Here is a 14,884-nt window from a genome sequence, read left to right as displayed (position 1 = left end):
AAACAAGAAGTTCACTTTTTTTTCCCCTAATAATTTTCCAAAATAAATGAAAAGTGGATTTGAACAAAAAAAGTAATATATGTTGGGATCTGTATTAACTGATATGAATGGGAGAAAATGTTACAGGGTTAGCCTAAGGTATGTAAAACTTTCAAATAAATTGTTAAGTTGGTTTTCAAATACAGGGCAAAATGCATACATCTTCAGCTAAAAGAAAAAGATTAAATTTAAGGGCTGAATATCCTTTCTTATACACAGTACAAAATTAATAGTAATTCCACTGCAGATAGTGGAACTGTATCAAGAAAAAAACAAGTACAAATAGGATCATGCCTATAGCACCTAAAAGCATAAACCAGCCTATAAGCTTGTTTAACATATGACAGGGCTAGAGGCAATTTGGAGTCTGCCAGCACTGCTCCCCCTGGAATATGCAAAATAGCTAGATTTTACTGCACAAAGAACATTTTCCACAGTTTAGCATACGGTTTAAACTTTTCAAAGAGAATATGCAGCATAACATGTTGCTTTTTTTTTTTTTTTTTGTTTTAACTTTCATTATGTAGAATGTGTTCATTGATACCAGCATGTCTCTAACTAACATAAATCCTAAATCCTAACTTCTTTGTGGTCAGTGGGTTACCTTCTGTTTGTGTCAGTAGCAACAGGATTTGACCATGCAGTGCTTTATACAAACAACATTGTTAGAACTGGCAGAGGCAATATCAAGGTAAATATACCTTGATATCATACCTAATATACAATTATCAAAACTAAGAACATGTTTGATTCTGGATGTTTGTTTTTCCTGAAAAATATCATAGCTAATCCTTTGCAGGGAAAATATTTTGAGTGTATTTTTTTCAATATTGTGAATGTGAAATCCTGTCCTTTCTTTGGTCTAATGTAACTAACAGACTGATTATTTAATGAGAAGTTATTTGAATATTTTTAGACTGCAATTTTATTTCAGTTTATTATATTTTAGCTGTTTTTCTTATACGCTTTTGCTGCTTTGCGTTCTTCTCCCCAATCCGGGGCAGCTCAGGAGCCCGGCTAAAGGCGCTGCTTCTCGGCCGGACCGGGGTGCCGCATGGTCTGGGCGCTCTGACGTTCAGCGCACCGGCGTGGGCTGGCCACTCTCTGTAACCACACCGGGAGGAGACAAAGAGGTGAAGGAATGACCACCCTATTCTGTGGTAGGCTGGAGAAGGTTTATTGTCATGTGGTGCTGCGATGGAGAGCAGTGACTGTTCCCTAGCACCGCGTGGACAATGATGGTGATGGGACCAAGGGCACATGGGATTTTATAGGGGGCAGGCAGACACAGGCGGAAGTCCTCCCACCCAATGGGGACAGGTAACGTGGGAGGTGACGTGAACCACGGCAACCAATGGGAACATGACAGGGGTGTATACAGGGTTCTGGGACGAATAGTGATACAGGGATGGGGTGACTGGCACGGAAGTTTCAGGAATGAATGGGGGTGGTTACAAGATTGACATGGGGAAGCTCCAATGGTGAGTGACCTGGAGCGAACCACTGCGGAGGGAGCATGGGGGTGCACAGAACTGACTAACTAACATTATTAAAATTCCTAACTAAACCAAATCTGGGATGCAACACCCTTTTCTCTCAATTAGATTATTTAAAGTTTTGTGTATATACACCCATTCTATAAGTGTTCTAGTTAGGAATTTTTTCAAATAAATTAAATAAAACCAAACAAATGAAAACAAAACAAACAAACAACAACAAAAAACGTATCATAAAGTTATCATTAGCAATAAATTATTTTAAAATAATCTGACTTTCTTTAAAATATATTTATTGTCCATAAAAAGTCACAGGCATGCTTGCAGGAGCAGAATAATACTCTCAAATTGAATCTTTAGTCATGACAATCTTCATTACTATTTTCACAGATAAGATGAAAGCATTTTTCTGAATTGAAAGTGATGCCTTAAGTTTTAGTTTTCATATTTTTCAGTATAAACAACAGCGAATTGAGAAGAGTAATCTGGGAAGCTGGGACTTCATAGCCTGAAGCTGTAAATGGACAATTAACCTCAGTATGTAAATGGACCAAAACTTATAGAAGTGTGAAAATGTGTGACCCATCGTCCATCTTGGGTGGAGCCACAGCTGGGGTCTTGTACTGCCCAAGGTGTATCCTTTGAAGGCCTTTTTAATAAATACCTATTTTATTCTTTTAATACTGTCTAGTCTCTGTTCTAGGTAGCCTTTCAAGGCATCAAAAGCATATTTTGAATTATTGATATTAGAGAAAGAAGCAGAATTTAATGGTAAGGAGTGTCTTGTCACATTGCTGAAAGTGCTGTTTATTAAAAAGGTTAAACAAAGAATTTGAGTAAGTTATAGTGATTAATATCTTCTCTCTATTTTCATTTTTCTCCAAATTATGCCACAACAGCATTTCCTGAGATGGTATCTCCACTGCTAAAACATTTTATGTACATCCTTTTAATTGCACTTCTCAAAGAGTGTCCTAATAGTTCACCACTAACTCCTTGGACAGGTGATGACTGAAAGTACTCTGAGTGACAGATGGTAGTCACCATGTGGGTGTGGTTTGTTTTTGTTTTTGTTTTTGGTGGCTTTTGTTTGTATTTTTGTTTGGTTTGGTTTTTTTTTTTGTTGTTGTTTTTGGTTTTGTTTTGTTTTTAAGATGAGAACTACAGAAAATAAATTCTAGTGGGAAAAGTCCATTAAAATAAAATCCTGCCTATTTTGCATGTGCATTGAAATCAGCTTAAGGCCCAACATTGCATTTGTATTAAAACAACAGGAGACATGAGCAAGAAGAACTTGGACCTAAAAACACTTCTGTTAACAATAGCACTGAATATTCTTCTAAAATTACTTTCTTTTAAATCATTAGAATTTCCATTTCTGAATGCCTTATTCACTGACTAATTCCCTTAGTTATTACAAACTGCACTGAGAGGGAAAAAGTGTTTCTTAGCTATCTTTGGAGTTACTCAAGGCATCACCTAACTTTTTTTTTTGGCTATCTTCCTCTGATAAGCATGTTTCTTCCTACTAATGAAACTCTTCCCTTAAAAATCTCTCTACAGGACAGAATTTTTAACCAGTACTTTCTACATGGTTTTGAAACCTATTTTTTCAAGGCAATCAGAATGATTATGAAAGGCTGAGCCTACAGAGTTTCCCTTAAATAATGTCCCCATGCTCTAAAGCTAGGGAACAGGAAAATCTATTTAAAAAGATATTTTAAAAAATAGAAGATCAATATTAGCTGTGCTCTAGCTAAATAATAAAAAATGGAACAAATCATGTCATTAAACCTAGTTTTGTTCTCTTTAAGCTGTGGGAAATTAGTGGTTAGCAATGACACAGTCTATACTGCATGACAATCTGTTGTCCCTGTGTGGTGTAAATGTTAGACTGCCAAGGTGATGCCTGCAGAAAACAAACAATAAAAAGTACTTTACAGCAAAAAATAATGTAGAAGACCACAAAGGAACTTTTCCCAGGAACTCTTATAATATTTACATCAGTAATTCTCAATTTAAGAATTGAGAGTAGACATCTCTGTCTCAGAAAACTGCTTCTGTTTGCTAACATAATTTCTAGACCGGTATAGTATTCTTCATTGGTTGTTTGGTATACTTCATTTTATTTTGCAAGAAAATTATGCAAAATAAATTATTTAAATGAAGCAATAATCATAAGCTAAAGAAAAAAACCCAAAAGTTCACTTTCCATTCTAGCATGAGCACCATCACTGTTGTATCTCAATTACTACCTAGAGATAGCAGTCAAAACTGCCTGAAGGTCTTCAAGCTCAGTTATGAGTGTAACTCAATCTATGGTGTTTCCAGATTGGTGAATTGCACCTTGAGATATTACTTGATATTATGCACTCTGGGGTTTTCTATTCATAGAGATGGTTGTGGTTATCATAATGAAAGCCACTGAGAAATATCTTTTGAATGTTTTTATCACTTCTGCCAGGGAAGAAATTACAGCAGTAGTATAGGATGATAAACCTGAAAGACTGAGAAAGACGTGTCTTTACTCTTAAAAACATATTTTAAAAAAACATGTAAAACTAGGATGCAACAATTAAAAATGTTTCTAAGTTCAGTGGAGAAAAGTGAGACATATATTCACTACAATTAAGTAAGAATAATGTTTGACACAGTCACTCATTCAGATATGTTACAATATTATTTTAATCTAAAACAGCAGTGATTTGTATCCAAAAAGTCCCTAAGATTTTAGGGAATCATTCTAAGAATCTTAATCTGCATTTTGATGACTAAGTACTATAGTAGGCCTCTTGAGTGCAAATATATGCATTATATCCCAGCAATAAAAATACTGCATTCCAAGACATAATTAAATAAAGTTTTAAGTACTTAAAGTTGCTTGCACTTTACTGACATAATAATGACAGATATTCCAATAAAAAATAGAGCAATAGAAATAAACCAATAATAGTTTAGTAGTTAATGCAAAAAAACCCTTTTTTTTTCCTATCAAATGATTTTCCATCTACATAAGCTTTGTGGATAGAATGTTGTAAAACTTGTTTAATCTTCTAAAACATAACTGTAGTTCACTATTATCTTTGAATGATATCTTTTATACCTACAATAGTTTCTTTACTCTAAGCATACACCTTAGCTTTCAATTTAGAAAGCTCTTACTGCAATTACAGGTCTCAGAAAAGAATGGAATTAAAAGGAGGAATCCTGGACTGAGAAGAAATACAGATAGAAAAAAGTCATAAGATTTTTGAAATTTCACATTTTTCAGTTCTATTTTGCAAAGAAAATTCAGGGATAAAAATTATGTTTTCCATCTTTTCAAAAGTCCATGAAGAACACATAAATCTGATGCAAAAGGAAGAGCAATAAAACCAAATGAAAGTTATCAAATGTTACCATACTGCATTCCGCTGAAATGTCATAAACCCTTTTATAAAGACAAATTTCCCCTCAAGTGCAGTAATACAGTCAGAGTGGAAAACAAAATGATCTTTGGTTTATATACTTCTTACCCTCAGAGGAAAAATACCAAAAGGAGTTCTGATGTTGTTCATAAAAGATAAAAACATTCCAGAGGGGAAATTTTCTCTTTAGTGCTGGGGCATGGTAGAATTGGAAAGCAATACGAGGAGTAATGGACAGAACAAAATAAAATCAGATTTTAGAAAAGAATATGTTGATGTGAGAGTTTGGGTTTTTTTCCAATTACAATGCTATCGTTTTATTTCCCAAGCCCTGACTTTTACAGGATCCTCCTCTCTCTAGGGCAAGTGAAGTTTTTTTGTGTTTTTGTTCCTGTGCTGATTCTGCAAGCTGGTATTGATTAGCTTACTAATGAAAAAGGCCTCAGGTGTAATCTGCAGAGATTTATTTTGTTCCCTTTATCTTTTGTATAATGGTTATGACCCTGGAGTCATTCCAAATTCTGATACTTCTTTTGAAGATCATATCAATCACGTACTTAAAGTGTGTTGCAACTACCTTAATAAGTCTGCTAGACTGAAAGCTGTGATCTTTGAACACTTGCTGAAAATCAGTGCCATACCGTTTCCGCCCTGATTTGACTTGTGAATATTTTTTCTAGATGTTTTTTTCTTGAGATTTTTCAGTTAGTACTTATAGCAGTCTGCAGCTACTACAAACCAAATAACTACATTACATATTGTATTGAATTATGGTAGTCATACTCAGAAAGTTACCATAGTTTACATGATGCATGCTAAAATACAAATTTGTTTCAAGATGACATTAAAGCTGCCATACTATCAATATATATCCCAACAATTTTGGTAAGTGAAGCTCATGACAAGTAACAAAGAGAAATATCTACTTAGAACAGTGATATTTTATTAACCTTTTAAGAACAGATTCAGACAAATAAGATATGTCATTGTCTTACCTGACCAACAGTGACATTATAGGCCAAGACAATCAAACAATGATGTGACAAAGGACCAATTAGAAAAACATGTCTTTCCAAATAGGAAAAAAAATATTAGAGGGACACTAAGGAGCCTCAACTCCTAGATTCCCCTCCCACAGACAACTACATAAAATTGTTTGCCACTGGCATATTTTCCATAGTCATAGCTGTTTTAGTAGAAACATTTCTAAAATAAAAAGTGTTATGGTACTTACTGCTCTTATGCTGACCCAAGCATCAAAATACCAAGCATTACAGCCATCCTGGTGGACATTTTATTGAGAAAAAAAAAAATAAAGGCATGCTTTATTTAGTGTTAGTTTTGTCCTCTAGGCAATGTAACAGTCATTTTTGATAGGCAAATAATTTCTATAAAGTTTACTCAAAACACTAAGTTGACAAAGTCACTGTGGATACAAAACAATTAAAACTTTATGATGGTATTAATGAGGGAAACAAAATGTAAAGGGAAAGATCATTTGAGTAAGCAATACTTTTCCTTCTCTCATTTATTCTCTTTTCTCATATCTGTTTTCTCATGTTTTTCTATATGAGCTGATGAATAGAGAACTATTTCATACAGAAAACCTAAAAAATACCCCAAGCACAGACGTCATCTTGTTTAGATCATAAAACATGTATTCTGTTTGAGCAATACATGACACACCTTATAATTATATTAGTGCTTGGAGTGTTTCAGTCAATACCTAGATGTCTGGAATCACAAAAGATGTTTTGGGATAGCAAAGATATCCACTACCTAGTAGATATGACAAAGGACATACTTTCTGGGATGAAGATGGAGATGAGTTGAAATATTCTTTGTCATTTCAAAACCCACAAGGCACCAGTGTGTGGGCAAATTAATTACACTCCTAATCCCCTGGGTAAAATTTTAGATTTTCTTAAAGTTGGACATTCAACACAAGGTTAGGCACTGTTAATTATCTTGCCAGTTCTCCATCTATCTTCAGGCCTAAATCTGTGTGTTTCTGTGGGAGCTAGGTATTTGAGTACCAGGGACTACTCTAGTCCCTGGAGTAGTTGGCCAAGACAGCTAATGAAAGTGACAAAGCATGTCTGCTCAGCACCTCAAAACAAGATTTGACCTGAGAATAGGTATTTACTGCCATTTGAAATGTCTTAGAATGCCCAAGAACTCAAATTTTGATGAATAAATATGACAGAATCTAAAGTAAGAAAAGTTTATAAAATTGATTTGTGGTCCCAGATATGTACTAGCTGGCTTACTGATTATATTGAGTGCTATAGAATATTTTTGGGATTGTGCTTTCTCTTCAACTATAAACTATTCTCACCATCCCTTTGCACTATAATAATTTTGCATGTATAGAGAGAGATGTTAGTCTGATGAACTAGTTAATCTCTATTTTAAGATGTAAGATATATGGAATTTATTCTTTTGGTATGGTTTAAATACATATTATAAATATAAAATTTAAAATAATTTCTATTTTTAGAGAATCTTTAACCAAGCTTTCATTTAAGCAATTTAACTGCTAATGCAATATGCCATCAGGCACTGTTCTGGGATAAAGATAGGACTGGAATATTAAAGTAAGTATATCATACGTGTGACTCAGTCTGCAGCTATCTAACAATAGCTGAAAGAAAATGTTTAAACTATTACATTCAAAAGACTGTGAATATTATTCTGCATTTCTTAACTCTTAATCAGAATCACAGAGGACAATGCTCAGAATCTAAATCTATGACAAAAATGTTGAAAGAAAATTCCACATTCTTTTTATCTAAGCACTAGACAGAGTACACTATATTTGTAGTCCAAATTTAAAAATATTACCTTTTTTCTGATTTTTTTGATACTTTTTAAAGTTTAATTTGGTCTATTTTATCTTAGTTACCAAGGGTTTCCTTAGAGACATATATCACAAAAAAAGAAAAACTGGGGAAAACCAGAAGGGATAGAACATATGCATACTTAGATTTATCTTCTAAACACAACCTAATAGCTTGTTTCTTAGAACAATGTTATGAAAGACAAAAAGGTAAAGAAGGAAGAATAGCAGCATGATTCTAATATGGTATCTTTGATTTAAAATCATCCTTTAGAATACTTTCTGGATAATTTGTTAGACAACCCTCAAAAGAAACTTCCATTATTTGCCATCACATACAAGCTTTTTAGGAACAAGTGTGAATATAATTTCTTTAGTCACTTTGTGATTATAGTAGTGACATTGATAAACTATGTCCTTGGCAGACAACAGTGATGATCGAGCTGCTTTTTTTCTTGACAATTTATCATATTACAACCCTGTCTGGAAGTGACAAGTTATTGTTTTTTGGTTCCCTAAACTTAGTAGTGTTTATTGTGAACATTAACTTTTTTAATAAACAGTTTCTTTATAGTATTGATTGCTATTGTTCAACAAACATTTATTATGCCTGTACCACTGGTTTTCCACTAAACAGTTGCACGCTGCCCATTCATTTTACTTTAGTGTGTAGAAATTGCATATAGTATATGGCATATAGAATTCATTAAGCTCATAGTCTGCACCCAAGAAAAGGACTCCACTCTTCACACAATTTTCTTCTACAGACAAATGAAAACTCAAGCTATAATATAAAATGAATAAAAAACACACAATTGTTAAAATAATTATGAGTCAAAACTATTTTCAGAATACAGGCCTTCGTGCAGACAATTCAAGAACCTCTGCTGGCTCTCATGTACCCAGAAGATATTAATATATACTGTGATTAAATAGATATTAATTTTGGATAAAATGTGAAGGAAGTTTGAATACCTATTAATGAATTCATCATAGATTTAACATCTTTGACAATAAATACAATATTTAGGAGATTTACGTAAAAGATCATATTTTTTACTTAGATAAACACAATTTTTTTTTTATGCATAACTATTAAATTTAGCAAACTATTGTATTTTTTATGCAGTCTCAGAGGAAATTTTCACTTCATTCTTATAGCAGATATGGTATATTTGACATTAAATCTTTAAAATCACAAATAAAATTAATTTAAATAATATATAACAAAATACTTCCTCTTTCAATTTAAGTGATTTCTCCTTAACTATGAAGAAAATATGGCTTTACATACTTTTTACCTTGCTAAATTGCCTCAACTACTTATCTGTTCAGTCAACCATCATTCAGTGTAGACCTTTCACTTATTGTAGCACAAATAGTGTTTGAGAATTGCTGCTTTCACATTTTTGGTCTCATGGCCATGTGTGTTTCAGAAACAACTTGTTCTAAACCTTCGGAACTTTCTGAATAATTTATATTTTTCTTTTCCCTGAAGAAATTTCTATAACAAGAAACATAATGTCTTTTTTAGTGTTTTCAGATCATCTCCATTTGCTGGGGGATAGTTTATGGACAAGTGCTTCATGACAGCTCTTAAGCTACCAGGAAAAGAAACTATTATTTCTCTTTTTTTTCCTGCTTACAACCTCTCTCTCTCCAACTAAAAAAAAACCAAAAAAACAAAAAAACAAAAAACAGAAAACAAAAAAAAACAAAAAAAAAAACCAACCAACAAACAACAACAACAACAACAACAACAAAAGTGTAAGCAAACAAACAGGCAAAGAGGCAAAGAAGCCCAAAAGATGTCATAATATTTCTTGGGTGATTTGTGACAATCCTTTACTTAGAGAAGTTTATATCCCTTGTGATGGTTTAGCACAGTTTCTTGAGACCAAAAAATGTAGGGAATTCCTTTTTTGCAGCAAAAGTATAAGAAACCATAATGTAAATCTTCACTGCCCAGGGCTAAAAGCTCATGTAAAGTCTTTCCTTTCATGCATTGTCTCATTCAAATAACTTTTATATATTTTGGGGTAAAATTCTTCTCTAGCTAAGGTCCCTAAAAAGAAGCTTTTCCACTACTCAGTTTCTCCTTAAGATCTTCAAGTAAGTGCAGCAGCATCAAATATAGACACAAGTGCCTGAAGAGGAATAATTTTCTCTCTACATGAGCAATGGTTTCTTGTGATAGGAAAGTTTATTGGACTTGGCCCCTATTAGATTATACTCTGTGCTGGAATAGAAATTGTCATTAGCTTAATGCCTTATCAATTGATGCCTTAATGCCTTTATCAATTTATCAATTTATTGCTTATTTCTCTGTGGCTCCTAGCTTTCATGAGCAATTGGTATTCTAGCTACTCTTGTTTTCTTTACTGGGTTTACCATACAGTTATGCAGAAATGTGTATTGACCTGATGGACATTTGATGTGATGCATTTTAGGGCTGAGTTGTATTTGCTGATTGAAAAATGCAGTTGTCTGGAAATATCACATCAAAATACATACAGATTTATTTGATTTTTTTTTCTATTTTCATTTTTTCTCCTTTTTTTATTTTTTTTTTCTTTAAGGAATGCTGAACTTTGTTTTCTCTGTCAATGGATTCAATAAGTGGTTGCTTAAGATAATGGGCATGATAATCTTCATAGGTAAAATGATGTACCAGTTTACTTTTGAAGCAGCACAAAGATAAGGAAAGAACCAGCTCAAAAATCACCTCACATGTGTGATTGTGCATAGTACTCACAATAATTTTTCTTGCTTCTAAATTTAGCTCTTTCTTTGTATATCACATTTCTTAAAACTTAGCATTCAAAAACTTCAACTTTAACAACATGTACAACATGTACTTCTTTACATTGAGATGAGTAGGAAGGATGAGGCAGTGAGGAATTCAAGGCTAAGAACCAGCACCTTATTGACAGTACGTTGTACAGTGGCTCATAAGACAATTGGGGTTTGACTTTGACAGAAAAACCATGTCATGGCAGGAAAAATCTGAAGGCCTGTAAGGAAAAAGTTGCTATTATTTCATGGAATTATGCAAATACTTTTACACTAATAAATCAGAGCTAGTGCATTTGAAAGATAGGGTGTTTTGAGAAGTTGAGCTAGAGGTCAAAAATTGAATCTGTCTTACAAACCTTTTGAGAGACTTGAAAACTTGAAAGGCCTTGCAAGAAAACTCCTCAACAAGTGCATGGAGAAAGCTAAGACACACAACTGATAATAGCAAAAAGTGAATCAGGGGAAACCTGAACCCCATCTAAATTAATGGAGGAAGCTAAATAGTCTGAAGTTAACACATTATAGTCTGAGTAGTACCAGTTAATGGAGAAAAAAACAAAAAGGAAAGCAACTCTTGGAGAAAATACAGTGTTTCTGTTGATGGTAGATCCAATTTGGCTTGCGAATTTAAAGGCAGTGCAATTGTTTTACCCTTCTGCGTTTCACCAATTCTGCAGCAATAAGAAAACAGTTGTATAGTATATGGCTTTGAAAAACCCAACCCAACACAAAAATGACAACCAAACCCACAATGTTTCCATTCTGGCATAAATTTCCTGGTTTTGTAGATCTGTTTTGGATTCTGTATGCTATTCTTATAATTCAGTCCTGCAGTGTTTGAATCACAGAACTATGGAAAATGAAGATTTAAAGGCATGACCTGATTTATTTCAACATCCTTCTCAAAGCAAAAATAGATTCCAAGTTAGATCAAGGTACCTGTGAACTTTTCCAAATGAACTTTTTAAATTTCCAAAAATGATCAATGTATCTGAATATGTTATTGCTCCTCTCACTGTCATTTTTTGCCACTATATGCAATAAGAATTCCTTTTGTAGCAGCCTGTTGCTTCCACTATGAAAACCTGAATTAAGTAATTTTCTATTCTCTCTGTCATCACTTTGTTAGGTAGGGGAAGGCTGCATTAATATTTTTTCTGAGCTTTCCCTTCTCTAAGTTAAACAAACCAAATTTCTTCAGCCTTTCCTTGTACATAATTTGATCTGGAGCCCTCACTGCATTAATGATTTACTTTTAGGTTGACTCAGATTTGTCAATCTCTACATTGCATGGGGAAGCTGAAACCTGGAGGCAGCATTACAAATGCAACTTCACTAAGGCTGAGGAGAGGTGATTTATCAGTTCTGTCAACCTGTTTGCACTAAATTTTAAATTGTCATTTGGCCCTCAGTTCCTTTCTGCAAAAGTCTGTTACTAAACTACACTGATGTCAGGAGATGCTCTGCCTTGAGCAGCAAGAGTTCACATTACTCTTTGCTGGAATTCAGAATGTTTCTGTTAATCCAATCCCCCATCTTTTTGAGTTATGTCTGAATGGCAGCCCTGATACCCAGCACACTAGCCATTCCCCCTAGTTTGGTTTGTTCACAGATGTAATGAAGATGTATTTTGTCTCATATTCCAAATTGTTGATGAAGAGATTAAACAGTGTTACTTCCAATACTTACCCAGGCATGACATTCATGGCTCACTACCATTTAAAACTTCAAAACTATGATCTCTGCCCTTTGAGTCAAAGAGTAACTCTGTGAGTTTTTCATTCACCTTGTAGTCCACCCATCCAATCCTTATTTCTTCAGTTTTACTAGGTTACTGTGTCAAAGCCTTACTAAAGTCAAAGTAAATGATATACACTACTCCCTTTAGGCAGTCATTTTAGCACAAAAAAGAAATAAGGTTTATCAAGGATTTACCTTTCCTCACTATTTCTCATTTTTCCTTTGTATTTTTGCTAAGAATTTACCTCCTGATTTTCCCCATGACTGGCATAAATCTGAATTGTCTGTTAGATCAGATGGTTTAAAGTGAAATTTCTTATTAGATAAATTTGCAGACTGTACTCCTGACATAGGTCGAATTATCAAGCTGTACAAGATGGACATCACAGGAAAACAAGAAATTTAACACAATAATTTTATACTGGCATAAATGGTGACACAATGTTAACATTCTCTTGGAATGAGAGAATATGTCAGTCTTCATAAGCAGTTGCCTCAAGTAGCCCTCCTCAAAACAACCTGAGAAACACCTTTGACACTACAATTAGGATAGTAACACAATCATAAGTCAACAAGAAATAGCTAGCACTCCGTCTGAAGAATCTCATACTGCATTTGACTTTTGCTCAGGCCTTAACGTTGACATCAAGAGGAACCCTGGCAGCATGTACTCAGTTTGGTTTCACAACAGGTATTCAGGTACAATTCCATTTTTTCTTTACTTTTTTTTAGCATTTTACTCCTCTCTGTATCATAGGAACCTGACCCGTCCTTCTTTGAAGACAGGAACAACAGGGATCAGTATGTAAAAGTATGCCTGAATAGCTGCAGAACAGGAAAGAACATCTTTACTTCTTTAACTATGATAATCTCCCAAAAGGACTGGAAACACAGCCATAAACTCTGTTTAAGAAGCTTACTATTAATAAATGTGAGTATTATGGTTTTTGGTATTATGGTATTATCTGGTATTATGATTTTTGTTCTGTTTGTGAAGTGTGTCTTTATGTTTTTTGTGAAGGTGGTGTAAGATTTTTTACAGTAACAGCTTGCAAAATGATTTTTTGGAGTCTATTGGTATAAAAGCACTGACACTCAATTTACCTGCATGCCTTAGAAAGCAAACAGTTGCATAGCTTGATGTAGTTCATATCTCTTCAGGTCACCCATTCTTTATGAAGTTCTCTCATCATGCCATGCATTGAAAGATCCCTATTCATGCAGTACTTTGTATTTTGGAAGTAATCATTATGTTGGGTGGCAATATAGTTCTAAAAGATGCAAAAGGCCACCTGCTTGTGAAAAGATAGGAATGTAGGTCAGGACATTTCTTAGAATTCAGCTTTTTTTTTTTTTTTTTTTTTTTTGTACAACATTAAAAATAGTTCTGACAATCAGATATGGCTCTTTCTCTTACGCTGCTTTGCTAGTATTTTTGACACATCTCCTTTTCAAATGTCAGTGACCCTTCCTACAACATTAATAGTTTGGACTTCATACTTAGGGCAATCTGCATTTTGAAAAAGAGTGCTAACATTTTAATTCCAGCACAATTGTCCACTTCTTTTGTGTTCAATTGTAATTTCTTCAGGCAGAAATTTGCTACTTGAGCTGAATATGTTAACTGGTTTTCTGGTTGAAGATAAAACACTTGCACTTAATTTTTGTTACTACTAGAATAGCAAAAAAATGAAAATATAAACTTTATAGTAGATACTCAACTGGTTTTTTTCCTTTTTATTTCCTGGCAAAGGAAGGATTTTATAAAAGGAATAATACAATCCTAATTAGAAGAAATATGTTAAAATATAACTAAAGCCATTGGAACCACGAGCAAAACAATACTTAATCCAAATCTTCACTTTTAAACCAAGTAGTATAGAAAAAGTTACTTAATTTTTGAAAGATACACTTAACACTACTCTGATTGCAAGAATTAAAGGTTTTGAGTCAGGGGACAATTTTTTGCTAATCCATTGCAAATCTGTTTAAGCACATCCTGTCAGAAATATATTTCTGGAAAAAACCCAAAAACTAACTTTAGTGTGGACAAAGTCAACAGAAATGCCTGTTAAACTCTCCAAAATTTTGTTTGCATTAGGCATTCTTAAAATTATGGCAAAGGACAGAAATTTTGTTCACTACTCTAGAAACTGAGGATTGGATTTAACTGACCATGTAGGAGACTCATTGGAAAAATGCAGCTTTGCATAAAAGGTCCTGGGATCCTGGTGGATGCGGCGTGGGTTTTCGCTCTCCCCGGCTGCACGCGGCTCTTGGGAGCCCGGCTGTGGCGTAGCTTCCACGTGTTGCCGGGGTTTGCTGCCGCAGGTTCCCGGACACAGCTCCGTGTCTCGGGCGCGTGGGCTGGCCAGTCTCTGTTACCGTGCGCTAGGGATCCGGCAAAGAGGTAAGGAATTTGTCCATTTACTCCGTGCTTGGCAGGAACGGTTTATTGGTCACACATGGCACGGTTCGATGGAAAGACGCGACCGCTCCCAACACTCGCATGGGAGAAAATGGCGCCTGGCTGCCGGCGGGATAGGGTTTTATGGAGGGGCGGGGCG

The 14,884-nt window shown here is 34.4% G+C and overlaps 1 long non-coding RNA gene across 1 annotated transcript; it reads right to left on the bottom strand.

The window, feature by feature from the left end:
- Positions 1 to 998: 998 nt before the first annotated feature.
- LOC128784414 (uncharacterized) lies at positions 999 to 14,683 on the bottom strand. The gene is made up of 3 exons (XR_008429477.1): positions 14,493 to 14,683; positions 6,177 to 6,224; positions 999 to 1,143 (listed from the first exon to the last, which is right to left on the bottom strand). It is a non-coding gene; the product is annotated as an uncharacterized LOC128784414 (long non-coding RNA).
- Positions 14,684 to 14,884: the final 201 nt, after the last annotated feature.

This window comes from Vidua chalybeata, chromosome 2 (genome assembly GCF_026979565.1).
Source record: "Vidua chalybeata isolate OUT-0048 chromosome 2, bVidCha1 merged haplotype, whole genome shotgun sequence".
Lineage (NCBI taxonomy): Eukaryota > Metazoa > Chordata > Aves > Passeriformes > Viduidae > Vidua > Vidua chalybeata.
This window is presented reverse-complemented; position numbering and strand designations above follow the sequence as displayed.